This window comes from Dermacentor andersoni, chromosome 11, assembly GCF_023375885.2.
Source record: "Dermacentor andersoni chromosome 11, qqDerAnde1_hic_scaffold, whole genome shotgun sequence".
In the NCBI taxonomy this organism is placed as follows: domain Eukaryota; kingdom Metazoa; phylum Arthropoda; class Arachnida; order Ixodida; family Ixodidae; genus Dermacentor; species Dermacentor andersoni.
Genome location: NC_092824.1, coordinates 117447110 through 117469843, shown reverse-complemented (window position 1 = coordinate 117469843; position 22734 = coordinate 117447110). Strand labels below are relative to the sequence as shown.

General features: G+C 47.2%; 2 long non-coding RNA genes across 2 annotated transcripts in view; both read left to right on the top strand.

The window, feature by feature from the left end:
- The window catches only part of LOC129386954 (uncharacterized), a 46146-nt gene extending 27077 nt beyond the window's left edge, over window positions 1–19069 (top strand). Inside the window, exon 2 of the long non-coding RNA XR_011891097.1 lies at window positions 18733–19069. This is a non-coding gene — a long non-coding RNA (uncharacterized lncRNA). The remainder of the gene's footprint in view (window positions 1–18732) is intronic.
- On the top strand, window positions 13955–15932 carry LOC129386955 (uncharacterized). Its single transcript, XR_008614294.1, has 2 exons — window positions 13955–15114; window positions 15360–15932. It is a non-coding gene; the product is annotated as an uncharacterized lncRNA (long non-coding RNA).
- Window positions 19070–22734: the final 3665 nt, after the last annotated feature.

Here is a 22734-nt window from a genome sequence, read left to right as displayed (position 1 = left end):
TACTCGTATACGGAGTGTTTCAGCAACTACTTTCAAACAAATTTATTTTAATGTTGCCTGTGGAAAATAGCATAATTCTAATCAAGGAGCTTGACTAATCGAAGAGGCGGACATTACCTGCACAAGAAGTTCAAATGCATAATCGATTAATTAACAACAAATCACTATTTTAGTTTTTAACTACTTACCTTATGGCACACATACTAATTTACAAATTCTAGCGGGTGAGACTCCAAGGCCTATCCACTTGAAATGAAGTGTGTAGATGACACCATTCACGAGATATGCGCCGTCAAACTTGCAATAAAAATGCACTGCCGTTCCACTTACCTTCTAAACAAAAACACCAACGCTTTTCTTCGCAAAGTTCGGGAATCAATATCTCGAAACTGGTGTCATCCTGAGGATTCGTTCCAAGTGGATCCGCCTTGCGAACTCCTCGATTAGAATTTGTAAATTGCAATATGGGCCATAAGGTAATTAGATAACAACCTAATTAGTGAATTTTCCTTGAATGGTCGATTGTGAATTTCAATTTCTTTTGCATGTCCGCCTGTTCGAGTAGACCAGCTCATGGACTGCGTTATCCGCCACAGGCAATTTCTAAACATTTTTGAAAGTGTTCGCTGACACACTCGATATATGTATAGGTAGGCCACAAAGCAGAGAACAACATTTTGTCATTACAAATATCGGAAAGCGATGTACATGCACGATTGAAGCCAGGTCCGATAACATGGTGCGGATGCATTTCGGCGAGCGTTGTCCTTTCAAGGGTTTCTTGTCTGGCTTACTAGTCATATTTAGGCAAGGTAAGGTAAGTAGTTAAAAACTAAAATAGTGATTTGTTGTTAATTAATCGATTATGCATTTGAACTTCTTGTGCAGGTAATGTCCGCCTCTTCGATTAGTCAAGCTCCTTGATCTTTTTTTTTTTTTTTTTTTTTTTTACTCTGTTTTGCTACTCATGTATTCTTGCATTTCCTTGTTGTTGTCTTTTTCTGTATTTCTGTCCCTCCTGCAAGGGCCACTACAAGGCCTGCAGTATTTTCTAAATAAAATAAATACATAAAATGAAGACTGTGCCTGACTGAACCTTAGCAAGCGCGAAGACAGGCGAAATGGGAAGCCTAAAAAAAAAAGGGGGGGGGCACTTAAGTATCCCCACAGATTTTCGCGATAACGCTTGCCGGTAATTAATTTTTCCACAGCGCTGCGTGACATCAATGCATCTATCTGGCAGCAGAATCGAGCCTCGCGCATCCTTCGGCGCTAGGCGTCTCACGGTGGGTCGGCTTTCCTGCAAGACAGGCAATCTCTCTCTCTCTCGCTCTCTCTCTCTCTCTCGCTAGCCTTGGCCACCCACTTTCTTTTCACGATGCACTTTCACTCCTCTCTCTCTCTCATTCTCCGCGGCCGCAGAAGTAGGAAATTACGGCAGCGCGACTCGGGGATCAATAACGGCGTTCGTCGAAGCCACTCCGCGACACTCGACTTGATTGCTCGTAATTGCACGTCGCGAAACTCCGGCACCGTCGCGACCACCGAGGGGAAAAGAATGGCGCGCACTGAGCCGGCGTTTCGTTTCGAGAACGTGCGCGGTTGTTTGCGCGCGGTGGGCGTTTCTCCCGAAGTTGCCCGAAAGCGAAGCTTCTCGCCGGCACTTGCGAGAGAGCGGATCCGGAGCGCCGTGTAGTACGCGCCTGGTCACTGAAAGCCGTCGCCGTTGAAACCGTCCAGCTCGTTATCGAACATGAAAAGCTGCGGATTCGAACGGAGTGGGAGGACACTTACCCTGAACGCAGCTCGACTGCTTTGGATATTTTAATGCGAAAACATTACATGCCCCATAAAGCGAAAATCCGGCGTCGGCTGCGGTGTGATCGAGCGATGGTACCAAATATAGCCGACGGGGCAAAGAATAAAAACAGGTCAAACAAATGCTCGGTTTGACGTCAAATTTCTCACGGAGGCTCCTGTAAACAAAGTAAATTAATGGCTTTGAAAACAAAATTCTGTACGTTTCGGTCTAGGTGTAACTCGAACCTGGGCTTCCGGGGGTGCGGGACGAGCGCGATTCCCCAAAGCCACTGCGGCTCCACAGCTCCGGCTGACTAAAGGTGCGGCCTAGTCCGTGCGTCATTGGGGGCGTGACGGCGCAGCCAATGGGAAGGAGGTGGCGCCACGTCATGAGTGTGTAAAATAAATACATTTCACCAAAGGATCTATAATGCTCCCGCATTCCCACACGTAAGCAGTCCTCAGTGTCTCTGCCGAAATTCTTTATTTTAATATACTGTCAATGCCTCACTGAGATTATTACAGCTTTGGGAGAAAAAGGAAACATGAATTAGAACATACGTACAGCGATGCTCAACCGCATATCCAAGGAACAAAAAAAAAACGCGCCTGAGCAATTCCGTGTCAATATACATGCACAAGCAATCGAGAAAGAAAATGAGAGATAGAGAGAGATGTTGACCCCACGGACTTGCTCTGGCGCTGTTTACAAAGGCGTGGAGATAGCACCTAGGTAATTTACAAATCGATAATTTATTTCATCATGGGCTTTAACATCCCGAACCAACGCACAGGCTTGGACCAAAGGCTGTAGCACGAGGCTCCGGATAGCACCGTGAGACTCTCCAGTGTGCCTTGAATAGACTGGATGACAGGCCATTTACGGAAGCGAAGATCTTGGGAGCCTGGCCTCACAGTTCATTAGCGCAGAAAGCAGTTCGAGCGCTTTTTCACTACCTGAAGGCAACAGACTTGAGTGCCCGACTATAGACATCATACACCTAAGTTCTCTCTCTCTCTCTCTCTCTCTTTCACTCCCCATTCCCCTCCCCACGAGTAGGGTAGCAAACTGGACTCAGTCTGGTTAACCTCCCTGCCTTTCCTTCTTCCCTACTCTCTCTCTCTCTCTCTCTCTCTCTCCGGATTACGCTTGACCACCTGCTTTTTTTTTTTTTTTTTTACGTGCGCCCAAATCACAGTAAACGCGAGCCCGCTGAATCTTCTAATTAGTTCTAGCGCAGGTTGAACGATCGTCGGCAGGCACAACAAAAAGGCGCATTCGAAAGCCACACAGTGCCTTTCTGATGTCCCTGTCGTTCAGCTTGCGCTACAACAAAATGGAAGATGCCATACCAACGAGCCAGCATAACTGCACGAGACATCGAGCGCTCAGAACCAGAACGCCAGACACCAGCGACATCATTGTTGCTTAGTTTTCTTAATACCATATAATATTATATAAGTTATAGCCACTGAAATACCGTGGCAGATCTCACATCCGTACATTGCGCTGCAACTGTTGTTTAATACGAATAATCTTGGACCCGTTCGGCGGCCATAGCGCTCGGTGACGACTTGTATACTTTTGTTTACATATTTCGTTTAGACATCTCCACAAAACAATGAAACAAAACTCACAATAAACAGAAATGCGCTTATGCCAGATAAAGCTTTGGTATGCATCCAGGAGTTCACTGGCGGAGAGCAGGAATCTATTGTGTTTCTTTACATTTACTTTTAGAATGTCGCAAATACTTTGAGCCAAGAAACCGGCTAGTGTCAAAACTCATGAGAATTGATCGAAGGCCAATGAATCCAAAGAAGCTGCTGGTACCGTGGCAACAACTGCTCGTCAAAAACGCGCGCTCACTGCTATAATAAAAGTGTTTTGGAGGTCATTTATATTGCGGAGAACCTTATTAAAAGAAAGAGGCATGAGTATTTCATACGCAAAGACAGCCGTACTTCCTTTCACTAGACGATAGCTAAATAATTTCCAACTTACACTTAAAGGGCAAAGTTTGATGTTTGTGAAAGAGCATAAATTTCTCGGAGTTATTCTTGACCGCCAGCTAACATGGGCATCACACATCCGCGCAATTGAAAAGCAGACCAATGCAGTAATAAACGTACTTCGGAGACTCGCAGGTACGACGTGGGGGGGATCAGTCTCTTCGCTACTACAAGTTCATAACGCACTCATAAAACAAAAAATTGCTTACTCGGCCCCTATTCTCCATGGTTTATCGCAAACTTCTGAGGAACGTCTGCAACGTTTACTAGCACGGGGGCTACGAGTGTGTCTTGGGGTTCCGCAGGCTACCTCGAGTTCTTTAGTAATTGCTGAAGCTCGTCAGCCCCCATTTCTAGTCGTACGAACGGTTGAAACATGCCGACATATTTATCGCATCTTAACCCAACACGAGAAACCTCCATTAAACCTCGCGCTCACCGAAAGAAACAAAAGCAAAATTCAAGATGTTGTTCGAGAACATAAAGCATTATTACCAAGATTTGAATTATGCAAAATGGATGTTAGTTACCCTCCCTGGATGTTAACATGCCCTAAAATAGAATTATCGGTTGACGGGATAATATCGAAGTGAGACATGTTCATAGTAGCCGCACAGCAAATGGCACTCTTCCAAATCTACTCCTTATATCCCCAGTACATCCACGTTTATACAGATGGTTCGTGTCATAAAAATTCCTCGACTTGAGCATTCGTCATTCCACATTTAGCGCTAGAGCAAACATTTAAATTATCCCGAGAGACATCTTCCACAATGGCAGAACTATTTGCAATCCTGTGTGCTTTGCGTTTCATAACGTCAGAAAAACATTCGCAAAAATGGGTTATCTTTAGCGATTCGCAAGCCGCTCTCACATTACTGCAGAGCAATAAGAAAAATTCTTTGAACACTTCGCTATTGTATGAGACGCTCAAAGAACTTACAAAAGCAAGCGCAATGAACCACGTAATTGCATTTCAGTGAATACCTGGGCACTGCAATATTCCTGGTAATATTGCAGCGGACGCAGCTGCGAATCGAGCGCACAATAACGCAGAGACAACCAATCTTCCCCTATTGCGTAGTGAAGTCCGTCTGATCCTGAGACAGATTTCTTGTCGCCTCAGCGAAACTACCTGGTTTGACCAGCAAACTAAAAACTCGGAGTTATACTCTATAGACCCATGTATAAACTTATCAATGCCGGAAACTCTAAGAGACAACAGAAAATTTGAAACATTGGTACACCGGCTGCGTCTTGGTACTGCATTTACGAAACACTTCTTGTAGAGGATAAAACGTATCTCTAGTCCGCAGTGTTCTTGTGGCCATCTAGACGAAGATGTGCATCATCTTCTTCTCGAATGCACGAAATACGATACACAAACAACGGTACTGCAAGCTAATTTGTTTATATTAGACAGAAGACCATTCACTCTTAAAAAGATACTTGGCGCATGGCCAACTGCGGGCCTTCAAAAGAGAGCACTTCTTGCTCTGAAAAAGTTTTTAGAGGACACCAACATTTTGGGAAAATATTAAGTAACAGATGATCCGAATACGCTAAATGAGTTACATAAACGTTGTTCGTGGTTCATAATTGGTTTATGGGGTGATCGCATCTTTTACGCAATATGTATAATTATGTTCTGTACTTGCAGTGTATTACATGTGTTGTGTGTTTTGGCTGTTCAAAACATCTGACTTTATATATGCGTACGCGTACTGAACTAGTGCACAGAACTTTGCGACTAATGTACTGCTGGACTGTATATTTTTTTATTGATCCGGTGTTCTACTGAGTGTTATATTTTGTGTCGCTGTTCTTCCTTTGTACGCAAATTTGTTTCGTTTGCCAAGTGACAAAGAGTAGTCGGTGCTACCATAAAGGCGCCAACCTCTCCTAACATTCACTTCAATAAAAAATAAAGAACAGCAACGCGAGTTTTCCCTAGTGAAAATAACACTGTGCGTATGTGCACTGAAGATATGTACAGTGTGCACCTTTGTCTTAATGTCTGTCTGTACAGTGCTTGAAGCGTTTGGAACATTTATATTGTGTCATTTTATCATGCACTTTTTCTCTCTATCTCTCTCTCTGGTGTTTGTAACACTTATAAAGTGTCATTTTAAATTGTTTTTTTTTTTTGTACCTTTGTGATATTGTGTAGTGCTTTTCATGTCACCCATGCGAAAAAAGAGCAGCAGGCACCATCAGTTGGCACCAACATCTCATTTATTGATGTCGTCTCATTGGTTTATTCATGTCAATAAAGAAAATTACAAAGAAGACACCAGTCACTGGCACACTGCCAAACAACACGGCAGCGCACCAGCGGCCTAGCCTATTAACAGCTCTTTCAAGAGCACGCTGACGCATTCCTTTTCGCAACAACGTCATTTCATGACTTCTTTGCTTGTTTAATCAGAGCAGATATAAATAAGGACATAGGAAGTGAGATCTACCTATGCGAATCACGGCGCGCACAGACTTCTGCAGCAGCGGCGTGCAAGTCGCGGTGTGGTCACTGCTACTTTGAAGAAAACGGGAAATTACTTTAATGCAACAATTTTTTTTTCATAAAGGTTGATGCGACTGGCTTATTTAGAAAGCGAAGATAATGTAGAAGCTCGCACGTCCAGAATAAAGATCGTCAAGTACAAATTTCGCCAACACAGACTGCTCGAGAAGACTAAGATGGGTTTGGTGGAACCATCGAATCTCGAATGAATTTATTGCTCTAAAAGGGAACGTATTTTCTTGGTGTGTGAAACTATAGTCTATTTTATTTTTTTTTAGACTTGACCGAATAACGAATCGAATATCGAATACTTTTCGACTAGTTTTAGAATAATGAACAGCCGTTTTCAGAATATAAAAGTATGTTCACAGCTAGTAATTCATAAAATTAAGTTTCCGTCATTACATCGCACATTATAAAGCATCGCTTATGACAAGCACAAATAGAGCATTGTGAACAAATAATCACTTTGCACCTTCGAAAAGTGCGAATGATCGCTGTATAGGCGGTAAAGGCTCGCTTCCCAAGCGAGGCTGTCTGCTCCACTACATACGTTCCCATGTTATAAGTCTTACTATGGCCGCGGGGTCAAATTTGTCGTACTTTTGCTGTACTTCTATGTGTGATTGCGCACACTCGACGCTTTGAAATATTCAAAGACTTTTAAAAAAACATTCGTCTTTAACAGACTGTGACAAGGAAAGAGACTGGTGGTGACGAGTCCTTCACAGTGGAGTTTTTTTAGATCAAGTACAGGCCGTCCAGAGGGCCCACGATACGTAGGCAAGGTTAAACCTTGCTGTCCCGACGTGGGAAGCCGCCTGCGTCAACCTAAAGGTTGATCTTCAGGACCCGAATAAAGTTCATCATACCATGCCATACCATACCAGCAGCGACTATTCGATTCGGCCTTTTCGTTTCGTTACTCGACAGTTGCGAATATTCGCGCACCCTTATCGTTTTCATTGTGCATTCCCTAACCTTGCATCCCCAGTTTGCCAGGCGTCCTTTTCTATTCCTTTCCGCCAGATTCATTCACCTTTCCTCTATCGTTTTCTTCTTTTTTTTTTTTTTTTTTTAAGCCTGCTCGCTTATGTACCTCTAGGTGTACACTGCGGCATGCTAACAGAACGTGCTCAGTAGATTATGCGCTACCATTTCCGCAAACTGTACGCATCGGACGATCATCGACGTCACCGCCAAGCGGACAAGCGGCGAAACCTCCACGAGGGCCCGCGCCGTGTACGTAAGCACGCGCGGGTGAGGAGGTGGCGCTACGCCGTGGTCACGCTTCCGCAATGAAAAGAAAAGCAATCGAGCGTCACGGGGCCCGGAGCGCTTCTTTCTGCGAAACACGGGGCCAAGGCCGTCGCGGAAAAAAAATATATAGGCTGTGTCGCGCGGGCCCCGCCGAAGTTTCTTAATCCCATAGAAGGAGCAGCAGCTGCTGCTGCTGCTGCGGCGAAATCCCGCTCGAAATCCTGCCGTCTCGCGAGACAAGCCTTTAGGTATTAGCGGTACTTATTGCTTCGAAACAAGGGCGGGTGAAGAAATGGTGGCCGCTGCCGGCTTCGGAGGTGTCTTACCTTGAGGCGGACATTGATCTAGTGTCCTTGAACTGATGATCTAGTTGGTTCAGCAGTTAAAAGCATATTCCGTGTATACGTAATTTTAGTCTTACATTCCTGGTGTAATCATGTATGAAGTAATGTATTTTTGTAGGTGTATACATAAGGCAGACACTTGACGCAGGCTGTGCACAAAGTTTCGTGCAAGCCTCCATTACCTAATGCTGCTGACGGGAACACGGGTGTAAGTGATATCAACTAATAAATTTATCGAGCGCGATTCCGAAGGGTCTGACGCCCCAACGCTGGGGCTATGACGTACTGGAAGGCTCCGCAATCGCAGAGCCAGACTTTCAGGTTGTGGACTGAAGGCCCATTCTTTGAGTTATGTAACACTTGTTTATGGGGAAAAAAAAGAAGACATGAAAGCAAACAAAGTATAAAAGGTGCATAGTGGAAAGTGCCGCTGTAATGAGTGATTACTGGCGGTTGGTAATGACAGCGAATCATAACGATCGGCTAATGTAGTAAAAATTGGATAGCATAGAAGATTTATTTATTTATTTATTTATTTATTTATTTATTTGTTTGTTTGTTTGTTTGTTTGTTTGTATTGAAAATACTGCAGCCCGTCAGCGCTACTTCAGGAGGGGGGGGGGGGTTTACAAAAGTGAAATAAACATGATGAAATGCTAAAACATTTGCACTATGTATACATACCACGAGGAGAAAAATAGGGGGACCAATTACATACGACACACGTACATAGCATAACATCGTAAGAAAAGTTGAAGGAGGAAGAAGGAAGGGAAGTAAAGAGGGCCGATTCATGATAATATCAGGGTCCTCCAACATATATTGAAGGATCCTGACAATATTTACACATCCGCTTGTCGGTCACACCGACACTCGCTGCCGCCACCTGGGTGAGCGGTAGGGCGCGCAAGAGTAGTCACGCGACGAAATAACGACGAAGGCAAGGTGGCGACAGTGGTAGATCAACAAAAGTATGGGGGGGGGGAGTCTGCGTGAGAAGGGGCGGCCTTACCCACGCAATGTTCTTGTGGCGGCTCCCCACGACCTTCGCCGCAGCAAGCCTGCGAAGGCAGCGGCGTGAGGGCCCAGGCGCGGACGACCATTGCAAGCTGGGAACCCCACCTACTCTCCGGCTTGGCCGTCGACGAGGCTGTTTTCGTCTCATTGGGCGCGTGCCGCCGTGTTGTGCCACTTTAACGGCGCTGCGAGTTGGGAACGCATGCGCGAGTGCTGGCCAAGGTTCACACAAACACACGCGACGGGCACAAGCTTCAAGGGCTCAGGTCTGTTACGTGTTTCACGCCTCCGAAGAACTATGACTTGTCTGGATGTAATTGGGCTGCTTCCATTCCAGGATGTCTAAATCCTTAGGCATCCCCGTTAGAAATGTCACTCTAACCCTCTCATTTCAACTCCCTTATAAAGTGGGAAAAATTCCAGCTGTTTAAGTTAACTTTTCTCCCGTAAGACATCAAAGATTGTAGTTCCCTCCATACCTTTTGAGTAACTTACTAAGATCACTCGAAACTCGCGTTCGCAAAATGTTGCTCTAGTCATGGTTTAACGGAAACTGACATGCCTAACGTAAGGAGATCGCTAGACAGCCGCATGGATTGAATAGCATACCAGAGAAGCTGTTATTCCAGTTGAGATTACGAGAATGATTTTCTACTAGAGATAAAATAGCTATCCCTGTCCCGCGGCTGACACCGATTACAGGTTGTTACGATCGGCCAGCGAGGGTAGTGACCTTCTAGCCTCTCCTGCACCACTGCGACAAATCGCTTCGTGAAGCTAACAATGCGTTCCCCTCGGACAGACCTGCGGCGCCAGGAAGGCAAGACACGTTTGGCTGATCGAGTATTGTTTGTTGGTTCACTGTCGTCGTCACGGACGATGGGAGCAAGAAACTCCTGGAAAAGGGTGTTCTACGGTGTTTTCTCACGGACTCTGATAACCGCCACGGTCGTTTGACAGACGCTCCAGCTAACTGCTGGGTCATCCCAGAAACCAAGACGCGCCAGCTTGAGTCAAGCGTGACAACCCCTGTCTACGAAGCTCCCCTCCTTTCTGTGGGTTCAGTGAACAAATATGCGGGAGTGATTTCGTGAACCCTCGCCCTCAATGCGGGTCCTTCGACGACTTCAGTCGCTCCGATTGGACGAAGGTGGGGCGACAGTTTTTCCTGGCCTAGGGATCTAAGGAGGACAGAGGACGTTTAAACGCACTTCTTCGGCTCCTCAGTGTGCTTCAATTCAGTCAAGCTAGAATGATGGGACGTACCCTTGTCCACTCCTCATGTAAACATTCCAAATAAACCCAGTACTCCTCGTTCTCGACGAAAACATGTTCCTCCCTTCAACAACGTCCTTAGCGTTGATGAATCGGACGACGCCATGGGCCAGAACCCCCACCCCACCCCCCCGCCCCTTTCGACATGCCCGAACCATACTCTTACAAGGTATGCTGGATATGCCGTGGCGGTGGTGGTGGTAGTCGTGTTGTTGCTACAGGCAGTGTTATTGTGGCAGTCAGTGACGGCGATCGTTTTTGGCTCAGAGTCGCTGCTCAGACGCAGAACCTCTACTTGAAGAGGTTGGCACAGTTGACTGAGTTACAAGTAGGCGTAATATTTACAGTGAAGCTGTTAGCCTCTGGTTCGTCGGGATTTTTCGTGCACGTCAGAAAAAAAAATATTGAACCGGAGAAAGTGCATATCTCCCTTGGAATCAGGCATACAACACGCAGCTCAGTATACAACATGAACTCAGCACCTACACCAAATGCGATGAGGTTTATCGTCGTTGACAACGTTGCTGGAACACTAGACATAGGAAGGCACTGGGAGCGCTGTCCGTAGCACAGGGCTCACTCGAGATCACGGCACGGTCCTTCGTCTTCCTCCTCAGTCGACACATACACACGGGCGCATCTGCTTCATTACAATTTCGATAAAGAAAAGCACAAAATAAGCGTCAAAACCGCACGATGGATGATAAGGCGCCTGTGAACAATGCGAGGCACGTTCCTTCTCCTCGCGTGTGTTTCCCGGTAAAGATTACGGTTGCATAAGCTGCTCCGGGGAGGAAGGGGAAACAGCGGCATACGAATCAATGAGTGACGTCACCAAACTTCATATATAAAAGGGAGATCTGCCTAGCAACTCGTTCAGTTCATTGCAAGACCGCTTTGGGTAGACCACGTGAATACTCCCGAAGAGCAGCGTGAATACGATGAGCATCGAAGAGTGCAAAATTGTAATGCTCAACAACGGTGTTGTGCTATGACTAGGCAGAAGAATAAAACATTTCATATCCCCATCCACGGCATTTGAGTTGTTTTCTAACAGCTTCGCTGGCCATCCACTTTCGGAAGGTCGGGATGGCGAGTGAATTTTGTTTCTCCTTTACAGCCCAGCTGTACAGGGGTGCTGTGTCTCCTCGATATCGAGCAGGAGGAGGAGGCACAAGCGCATCGTATGGAGCGGAGAGTATAAAAGTACTAAGCTCGGTATAGCCAAGGAATTGCACGGGATATAGTGACGCTTTTGCAAAGTCCCAGGAAAGTTTCGGCCAGTGACAAACAAGAACCGTCGGACTGCCGAAGGGTGTGAACTATGTTATTCACCTAAGTTGTCTTTGATGAATTGTTAGGATTTACATACACCAGCGAAGCACATATTATAGTTGTTGTCGTTTCCTCTTACTCTTTAATGCTTAGGGCATACCGTATATTACAGTGGCTATGGCGTCAAAATAGGAAGTATACTGTAAGCTACAACTAGGCCTGCCCTGCCGTGATCACTTTCCTGTAGCAACGTTGACGACAAAACCACTAACTCGACCTTCCCATGTAACTGGACCCGGTGTTCGCAGCTTCCGTCGAGGTACAATAACGGAAGTCCGCTAAACGTCAATAACAAGAAGCCACTTTAGAGTGAGAAACAAACGCATAATGCATGCTCGGGATGTAAGCACGGTTTCACAAATCTTCAGTCTATCGGCATTAAACAAATTTACCTCTACGAAAAATATATCGGCAAAGGGAAGAACTGTATTCTAAGAAACTGGGGAAATTAGAAAATTTCTTCATCTATTTAGAAAAAAAAATGGCTTCATAAATTGGCAGCACTGGCTAGCTGCTCTCTTGCCGAGTAGACAACTAGGGTCGGTCACAGGGTGTCTGCCACCGAGACTGTCTGCGCTTGTTGGTACGCCATTTTCAGAACAAGAGGCAGCGCAGCCCAACCACAGGGTGACATCACCAAGTTGGCTACTAAACGGATGTACCATTGTGACACAATGGGTACGAAGACGTAAATGTATTAAAGCGAATTATTCGTCCCCGGGGTTGGTCGTCGTTTCCTCGCCTAGTAGGGTGCGTGATAATCGAGAACAGCTGCGCGCACGCGTGCATTGTCAGTGAGGGTGCCGTACTGGGCACGTGGTCGTAGGACCGAAGCGAATTCTATCTGCCAAGGAAGTGGAAGCCACGGGGAGTCTCAATGTACAGCCACGTAAAAGGCAAATCAGGTCTGTGGAAGCCCGTTAGGTGGGAAAAAGTGAATGAAATGAAAAAAAAATGGCGTCCACCCAAATTGTAGCACGAAGCTACAAACGAAACCCATGCTGGTTTCTCAGAAAGAAAGCCTTGCAGTTGAAGAAAAATTCGTCCTGGTCCGGGACACGAAACCGGAATCTCTGAATAAGAAATGCTTGAAAACAACCCGGGAAAAAAAACTGGAGCTCTATTTGAATTGTTACATCGCGGTCCAGGAAACAGCAATGCGAAGTTTGTATCTTTCCGAGCACTGAAAGATTAAGGCCGATATTTTCAAGGCGGTTCGCTGCACTGACCTCGCTTTCGCAATAGCTTGTCTGTATTCTAGGGGGAGTAAGAGCGGCTTACCCACATCTGGCCGAGGGAGGATGTCGACATCGGCTGGTTCCCGCTCACCGGGTGACTCGGCGAAGAGCCTGCCAAGAAAGTAAGGAGTTGTGTGGAAGGTTTCGGCGGCATGCTTAGGGCGCGCAGCGATGTGTTAGCAAGCCATAGTTTCGCGCTTCCTCCCGCGGCAAGTTTTCGGCCGCCTAGCCGAAATGCAAGGCCTGCCACGCGATCGGCAATCACTATACCGGGCATTTCATCGAATGCATTAAGTGATCATAAAATGCAGATAATTAAAGAGCCCGAAAACCACCTCTGATAATTTTAAATGAAAAGAACAGGAGTGTTCTCGCGGGCATTTCACGTCCCTTCCTGTCACGTCGTGATGCCAACAGGGTCATGCATGCACGTGGCGTCACCAGGGTAAAGGCTATCGATCGGTTCAAGTACGAGGGACATCGATTCGCACCTGTCAGCCAGCACGTCTTCGCCATGCAGTCGCACGCCCGCTCTTCCGTGTCTCGATTGCTTGTCATGCGCAGTACACTGATTTCACCTCGCATGGCCTGTTTTGCCCTGCGCGTGCGACGGCAGCCGCATGCAGTCAAAAAGGGCGGAGTTGATGGCATTTGCAAACAAGAAACGAGCACCAACGTGACGTTCGGTACTCACGTAATGTTAATTAACTTATGGGGTTTTACTTGCAAAACCACGATCTGGTCATGAGGCACGCCGTAGTGGGGGACTCCGGAATGATTTGGACCACCTGGGGTTGTTCCACATGCACCTAAATCTAAGTACACCCGCCGTGGTTGCTCAGTGGCTATGGTGTTGGGCTGCTGAGCACGAGGTCGCGGGATCGAATCCCGGCCACGGCGGCCGCATTTCGATGGGGGCGAAATGCGAAAACACCCGTGTACTTAGATTTAGGTGCACGTTAAAGAACCCCAGGTGGTCGAAATTTCCGGAGTCCCACACTACGGCGTGCCTCATAATCAGAAAGTGGTTTTGGCACGTAAAACCCCATAATTTAATTTAAATCTAAGTACACGGGTGTTTTCGCATTTCGCCTCCATCGAAGTGCGGCCGCCGTGGCCGGGATTCGATCCCGCGACTTCGTGTGTAGCAGCCCAACACCATAACCACTAAGCGACAACGGCAGGCACTCACGTAATGTCGACGTGTCTTCTACAGAAGTACGTGGCGAGGAGCGAGCGTCCGTGGAGAGGGCAGAGAAACCGCTCGTTCGCCTTCGAGCTCAGTGTGGTTTAGGGATCCTTTAAGCGACAATTTTCCGCGTAACATGTATTTCACGGTTGCTGACGCTATGTGGCAGCTTCTAATTGAACTAATTACTTAAAATTCGCTGAGTAACATTTAACTGACATCTTTAGGGGACATGTAATCCTAAACTCGAAGCTAACCCGAGCGTAAAGCCCGCACATTTGCTATATGCCATGTACCTAGCACCGGGTATTGACAGCTTTCCCGTGACGTCACGGACAGAGCTTCTCGGCGTGGCGGCTACGATGACGTCAGTGCAAGGCATCGATCGAAAAACACGTTCATGATCTTCGACAAAATTAATTGCTATTTTAGCGAACACTTATCGGCACCGCATTTTCTTCCCAAGAGATTAATGGTTTGCACTGACAATTCAACTTCCCTGAGAACCAAAATAAAAAAAAAAATGCGTAAGCTCTCTCTGTGCCGGGTACTTCTCTGGTCAGCGTCTTATCGCGTTCTGTGTCTCGAGCAGTGCACCGTGCACTGTCTCGGACAGGAAGACACGCGCCGTTCCGCCGGAGTTCCGCCGTGGCGAGAAATAACGATCTTTCCTTGAAGAGCCGCTAGGGACAAACGTACGCCGCAGCAGGTCGGCGTTATCCGTGCTGATAACGAATGCGAAGCTTACATCCACGCCATACGCCTCGGCAGTGAAAGTGGCCTGCGGTGCGTGCAGTTGCTTTTGAGTGCTCGTTCGCTCGCTGCAGAAACGGGCGTCTGAGATTACGCAGCTTCATCTTCTTTATTTTCTTCTTTTTTTTTTTAGAGCCGAGATTCGATCGACAGTTTGCCGGCGTCACAAAGAAGCTATATACGGTGGTCAGTTGTTGCAATATGAAAAGGACGAAACATATAATTAGACGAGGGGAAGCCCGGAAGAATTTGCCTTGACTTACGACGGCAACTGCAACATGGGCTTGTTCGTACGACATTGTATGGTGTTCCATAGTTGCGCAAGCAAGAACACGAACAGAAGGAGCCCTTACAAGAACCATCACAGAGGTAGTGTTGCGCTTATGTTGACTTTCTCTTGCCTTTCATAGAATGTCATTTGAGATGCAACTGAATGCATTGTACTGTTTCTGTAAGGACCAGACATCGTGTGCCGACCTCACAATCTTAAATTTTCAGAGATACTACACTCGATGCCATAAAATCCTAAAATATGGTGAAAAATACTCGAAAGTGCTTTATTCTTCAAAACGCTCATTTTCTACAACAAAATTCACAGGTTTTCTCCTATGCAGGTACTGTTAAGAACGGCCTGCTCAGGTGCAAGTTTTACCAGCCAGGTGCGAGAGCGGCGTCGACTTTTCCTGGAAAGCCACCGCCACCCTCTAGCCATACGGCGTCACTAAGTCTACTGTGTGCGGAGAACAATACGCCGCGTCCTCGACCCTTCATCGCGGGACTGCCGAGATGAGTTCGACGAACCAGGCTTTGTGACTGAACACGCCACCGCCGACCCGGTCTGCCGTGAGCAAGGGAGTTCCCGAGGGAACGTTTTTTTGGAGGCCCCTTCCCACGCACCGTTCCGGACGTAAGCCCTGAGTTCCGCAAAGTCCGTCTGCCCTCGGTGGGGTCCGTGAAACCGGTGTGGAAGCGTGTTCCGGACCGTGAAACCGGTGCGGAAGCCCTCCCGCTCAAAGGTGGCTCGTCTACTGATCGAACGTTTCTCTCACCTAGGGATCGAGGGAGGACCAAGTGTTTATAAACCGTTGTTGTGCGGCTGCTCAATGTACTTTCTCTCGCAGTCATGCTAGACTGATGAACTGCAACATCCTTATGTAGATACTGTAAATAAACCCATATTCCTCGTTCTCGATGAGAAGCAATCCTTCCCTTCAACAACGTCCTCAGCGTGGTTAAGTTGGACGACGGCATGGGCCAGCTACCATCTAATTCATGCCCGACTCCAATCTTGACAACTGGTTACGAACGGTGGGATTGACCTCCCAATCCTCACAGTACTCAGCTTACAGTCGCGGCTAGAATGAACTGCCCAAACATGATTGTAGTAACTATAATTATGCTATCGGCCAGAGGCGATAAAACAGTGACACACACACACACACACATATATATATATATATATATATATATATATATATATATATATATATATATATATATATATATATTCCTCAAGGTATCCGACAACATAGCTGGGCGTTGCAGTTACTTTTCTGTTTTTGTGCTAAGAAAACGGCGGTTTGTTAAAAAAAGGTAAATGCAGTAATAGAGCATTTTTACTGCAAGTTTTACGAGGCCATATCTCGAAACCGGTTCCCGCCTTAACGTTCGTTCCAAGTGAACATGTCTTGCAAACTCACCGGCCACAATTCGTAAATGGCAATATGTACCTTAAAGTCGTTCATTCAAAAGCTAACTCGTTAAGTGTTGTTAATTAGACGATTATTCATTCGAATTTCGCGTGCGAGTGTTCTCCGCCGCTTCGAGTAATCCATCTCAATGACTGCAATCGCAATGTCTGCCACAGGCTATTCTTAAAGTTAAGCACCCCACATAATATTCTTGCAAAGGCTGCGAAAATTTCAGCTTCCGTATGTAGCTTCTTGAGCTGCGTAGGTTCGAATAATCGAGCTGATCTAAAACATCAGTCTCCGAAAACTCTGTCGGCGATTGTATCTCATTACTTGATTGTACCCAAAACTGGACGCAAGTTAAAAAAAATTCGTAAAATTAATAATGTCGTTCCGAAAACCGTAAACGAGTTTTTAAAATCGAGATGTTTACGATAAAACTTTAAATGTTGACAGGTATTCGTGCGTGTGTATTTGTGTCATCCTGTGTTCCCTGTTACCTCCTGCTGGCGCTATTAGAATATCTTACGACGGCCTTTATGGCTTCTATTGCAGTATTGATTTGAATTTTACTTCCGACAAACATTGTGCATAAGCCTATGTCCAAGCATATCGGCACCCGCCGGTGGCTTAGTAGCTGCTAAGCTGAAGGCCGCACTTAAACCATGTGGGCCAATTGAGAAAGAAAAAAAAAAGAAAAACACGCTCGTGTGCCTAGATATAGGTGCTCATTAAAGAACCCCAGGTGTCCAAATTTATCCTGAGTCCCTTAGTACGGCGTGCCTCATAATCAGATCATGGTTTTGACGCCTAAAATCTCAGAATATATATACACATATATATTATGTGCCTGACTTGCATGGCCCCGGGCCCTTGTTGGCACTCTTGTGACACAGAGCAAGGAAACAAAGCGACATACACCAGCGCTGCAATAGATGCAGCCATTAATGGATAACACGTTTTTTGCCACGCAGCATCAAAAATGCAGAAGCAAATAGGCAGCAGTGACAAAAGCAACTGCAATAAATAACACACCAGAAAACATTACTAAGGTTCCCTGCAACGCGTTTCTACAATAATGAACGCGGCTAGGCAAACGGGTTGAAGTACCGTGTATATTAGATTATAACACGCACATTTTACGGTGGCAGCAGTTGTGACAGCAGTCAAGTGCTCGTAACTGTGTTTGCCTCGTCGGTCCATCCGTCCAACACAGACGACAATCTTCGTCGTCATCGACAACGCACAACGGTGATTCTTGTCGTCGTCAGGCTACCTCCCCAACTTCGCCATTGCGACAGCTGGGGCGAAAAATAAAACTCCCTCACGGGGATTTGAACCGATGCCAGCGAAGCAGTGTGCATGTGGGCGTCGAGGGCGCAGAAGCGCTGAGCTATCGCGCAACAACAGTGCAGTGCAATTCGCGCAAAGTTTAGCGCTCCACACAGACCCCGAGAGCAGTGACATCTGTGCATGTATAGGCCGGAACGAGCAACGCCTTGCGTTCCCCGAAGGACCAGTTATATATAGCCTGCAAAGAAACTTCACGTCTCCTTATCGCATTCTTAGGAGAGACTAGTCTGATGGGCATGTGATGAAATACCGCAGTGATACCATAAGAGACGCTCGGGCGGAGCAATTGCCGGCCTTGATCGCCAGGCTAAACCCGCCTGTTGCTACAACCCACCACCGCCACCAAAACGAGCAATACTGCCATCATGTGCATGGCATAGAAACTGTTCTTGACAAGATGGCGGTGTGTTTCCACGCGATTCATCGCAGTCATGCTCGTGGAAACTGCGTCGGCGGCACAAGGGAGGCGTGCATGGCAATGACGATGCTACGTGGCACATACCCACAACATAGGATGCACCCAGAATAAGGTTGTTGGTGGAAGACAACGTCGAAAGCATCGAGAACGTTACCCGCCGTGTTTGCTCAGTGGCTATGGTGTTGGGCTGCTGAGCACGAGGTCGCGGGATCGAATCCCGGCCACGGCGGCCGCATTTCGATGGGTGCGAAAACACCCGTGTACTTAGATTTAGCTGCACGTTAAAGAACCCCAGGTGGTCAAAATTTCCGGAGTCCTCCACTACGGCGTGCATCATAATCAGAAAGTGGTTTTGGCACGTAAAACCCCATATTTTTTTTTTTTATCGAGAACGTCAACGCCAACAGCGATGGTTCGACAACGCCACGTGCAGTTAACACAGTAGCTCACAGTATTCAGAGGTGCCACGTGCCCTGTGTGATTATCACTGAATTGTCGCTAAACAAACGTTTTATTTGCCCACAGCCTCCGCGGACCAAGAAGCACTCCAGGCGCCACTCAGGTGCCCTGACTGCGACATGGCCACGCGGCCATCCGCAGCCCATCTGTTTTGGGAGTGTCAGCGACACGCACAGCAGCGGGACCACCACCTGAGGACGGTGCGAGTGTCGTCCTACGAGGAGTGGATTAGACCGGCAACTGGCTCGATGGATTCCGACAGGGTCATTCTGGACTCGCTCTTGGCTTTCGCCAAGGACGCGCAGCTCCTAGGACGGCTCTGAACACGCCTCCCCCCTCCTCTTCCTATTCCCCATTATAGGCCTTCGAGCCATCCCTTAATAAATACATTTTGTCATCATCATTTTGCTGGGCGTGCTTAGCCTACTCTATCGGGAGCGGTATGGTGTCTAAGCTTTACAACGCAGTGACCTGGATAAAAATTTTGGAGGTCCCGATCCTATCGTTATGCAGGTGTTTGACTAAGAGAGAGAGAAAGCAAGGACAGGAAAGGCAGGGAGGTCAACCAGAAGAGCACCCGGTTTGCTACCCTACACTGTGGGTGGGGGAAAGGGGAATAGAAAGAGTAAAAAAGGAGAGAGTAAGCACTGAGTGCGTGTGGAAGGGACACTATACATAGGGACACTATAAACGGTCTCTTAAGCCGGTGCACTTCAAGTATTGCACTAGTGCACGAAGCGCTTTTCGTGCCAGTGAGGGGTGTGGCCACGGTCCGAGTATCTTTGACTCAGTGGACGGCCTTGAGTCCAGTCGGTATAAAGTTGCCCGCAGAGAGAGGTGTTGTACATCGTAGCGAGGGCAGATACACAATAGGTGCTCGATGGTTTCCTCGCACTGCAATGTATTGTAAGCACTGTAATGCAATGTAATGTAAGCAATGTACTGTAATGCAAGCAATGTAATGTAAGCACCCACAGGAGTTGCACATCGGGCTCTCGGCCATTCCCAAACGATAGGAGTATGCGTTCGTGAACGCCGCTCCCAGCCACAAGCGGCACAGCAAGGTTGTTTCGCCGCAGGAAAGCCTAGATGGCAGTTGTAGCCGTAGCGTGGTGTCCAGTTTATGTAATCGGCAATTGAAGGCACTTGAACTCCAGAGATCTTGTGACTTTTTGCGTGCATGTAGGCGAAGTTCCCTGGCAACAATATTGGCACGCACTAGTTACGCTAGAAGTCGAGGAAGAAGAAGTGTGCGTGGTAGCTGCTGCAAAAACGAACTGTAAACGGCCGTTCGCTTAGAACTGACTGACTGGCTTTTCCTCTCGTGACAATATAATGTTGTGCCCTATTTCCAGTGCATGGTGGTGCACTTCCCTGATGTCAGATATCATCTGCTCGTAAGTTCTGTGATGTAATGCAGACTTGATACTGTGATGAGCTGCCTTAGAATCACAAAAAACGACCCATTTCTCTGTTGGCTCTTCGGTGAAATACGTAATAGCGGCATGGAGAGCTGCAAGTTCTGCCGACGTAGATGTAGTCATGTGTGACAATTTGAATCTAACTGTAACCTGCTTAGCTGGAACGACGAATGCGGCAGTTGAACTGGTAAGTGAGGCCGAACCATCGGTATATATATGTATGTGGTCATGATACGTCTGGTGCAGTAATAGGAGCGTAGGTTGCTTCAGAGCCGGCGATGGATGATTGGAATTATTTTTCTAATTCCGGGAATAGCAAAATTCACTTGAGGCTGTCACAGTCACCACAGGGGAGGTGAAGGCTTCGCCGCCGGTGTAAAAGGTGACGATATGTACTCTTGATGAGCGCTAATCACTCTTGAAAAGGTCGCTTGAGGTCTCTCGGCTGATAGGGAGGCCAAATGATGGTCGGGGATCCTTGACAGATGGCGAATGTGCGCTCTGAGAGCGTCGACAGCTACGTGTGTCTGGTTCATATGGTCTCCCGCGATGGCAATTGTTGCTGCTGTTGTGGTGCACCGAGGCAGCCCTAAACACGTGCGTAGGGCTTGACCTACGTTACGCTGACTTTCGTTATGGTACCTGGCTAGACAACCTTTCGTCAAGCTCTTGCCTACATGTTTACGTACTTCGGAATACGGGATAGGTAAGACAATGTACGTGTATACTGGTTAGCGAGGTGTCTAGTGTGTCTTGTGTGCCTCCAAGATGTGCAATCGCGCAAAATTAGTACTTAGTGTTTGCACTTGTTCCTGTCATTTTGTGCGAAGCCTTTTGTGTGCCATAAGTCTCATCAGGAAAGCAGAAAATGCAGATTTCCCTTTCCGAGTGCGTGCTACATAGAGGATATGCATTAAGGCGCTTAGCGCGAGTTTCTCAGCGAGCACTTGAATCGGCGATTCTTGAGCAACTGCTAAAGAGAACACGAGAGTGTAGAGCAATTTACTACATATCTGTGCAGTGTGCCGGTGCTTGCAACTATAGTGCCAGCAAAGTCAGAGCCGCACATTAGTGTGTTCCCTTTAAAAGTGAACCACACTGTACGTCAGCGACACCGTGTGCACAAGAGACCTGAACTTGCTATCCCGAATCCTTTGAGTCATAGCAATGCAAAGAGGCTTTTTTTTTTAATAACTCCACATCAAATGCGTATGGCGTTTCGTTTCTCGATTTTTTTACGTCACCCAGTCCCTCAGCCGGATCAGGAACCAAAAGCCACGCCAGCCGCGGAGGTCCGCGACCTAGAGCGCATTTGACCACCACGGGTCCACGCACCGGCAGCCAAGATGACATTTACGCGGCAATCGATATGCCGAGCCTGGCAACTGCGGCGATCGAGAAAACAAGGAGGCGAGCGAGCGGCAAACACAGCGCGCCCGTTCACTAGAATTCGCCGCGCAACGGATTCTCGAAAGCGCCCTCGATTTTTCTCTGCTACGCTGCCAGCGGGAAATAACGGTACATCGCGTTCGCCTTACAGGAGCCGTGAACGACGTTGCTGTTCCAGTGAATCACGACGCTGGACTCACGACAATACACATGACGCAATGAAGAGTCTCTGCTGACCATGCTGCAATGTATAGTCTGTGGCAAAAGCCTAACGTAACGCAGTATCTGAATTTAAGTTTGTTTTCTTTTAGCTGAACGGTGGCTTGTACACTTTCTGACCAGATGTTTGTTCCTAAGTTTGGGATACTGTGCTAATTCTGAGTCAAGTTTCTAGGGCCAACTGCAGACAGCTGTTTGCATTAATGGAGCGTGATCTGCTACACTAGAGAGAGAGAGAGAGAGAGAGAGAGAGAGATTTACAGGAAGGCAGAGAGGTCGGCCTGAGCTACAACTTGCTCTGGCCTGCTACTCTACACTGGGGAAATGGGACGGGGAGGGAAAAGGCTGATGAATGATGATAGTATAAGTAAGAGATGCGTATATACAAATTCACAGAGTTGTGGCATCTCTAAAGCCGTGCGTCCAGCCCAGTGGCTTGGAGAAAAGCTATAGCGGCACTTGATACCAGGGCTGCGCTGTTTGCATTAGGCCAAGGACCTAAAGGAAACTCGTCTGATAGCGGTCTCTCTTGTGGATCGTTGCAATGGAGGAGACAAGTTTCTGTCGTTCTTGCGCGTACGCGGGACACACGCAAAATATACGTTCAAGTGTTTCTGGCACCTCACAGCATTCACAGTTTGGGCTAGTATCACTGGCACCTATCCGATGTCTATAACGGTTGGTGAATGCGACACCAAGGCGAATCCAGTGCATCATGCTCGTGTGGCTTCTTTTGATCTTGTGAAGCATACGGAATTTCATTTCTTGGTCCCATTTGTGTAATCGCTTGTGTCGTCGATCTGGTTGGGTCCAGTGTTCCAACGTACAATTGCGTATTACGCGATGAAGTAGGGCGTTTGTGTCTGTTCGTGAGAACGGAATGCGTACTTCACAAGCATTATATATCTAAAGCAGTTTTCGCTTCAGCGTCTGTCTGCCTGTTCGTTCCCGATCACGCCACAGTGTGAGGGTATCCATTGAAAGGCGACATTGTGGCCATTTCTAGTTGCGTGTTCGAGACGCTCTGTAATTTCTATAG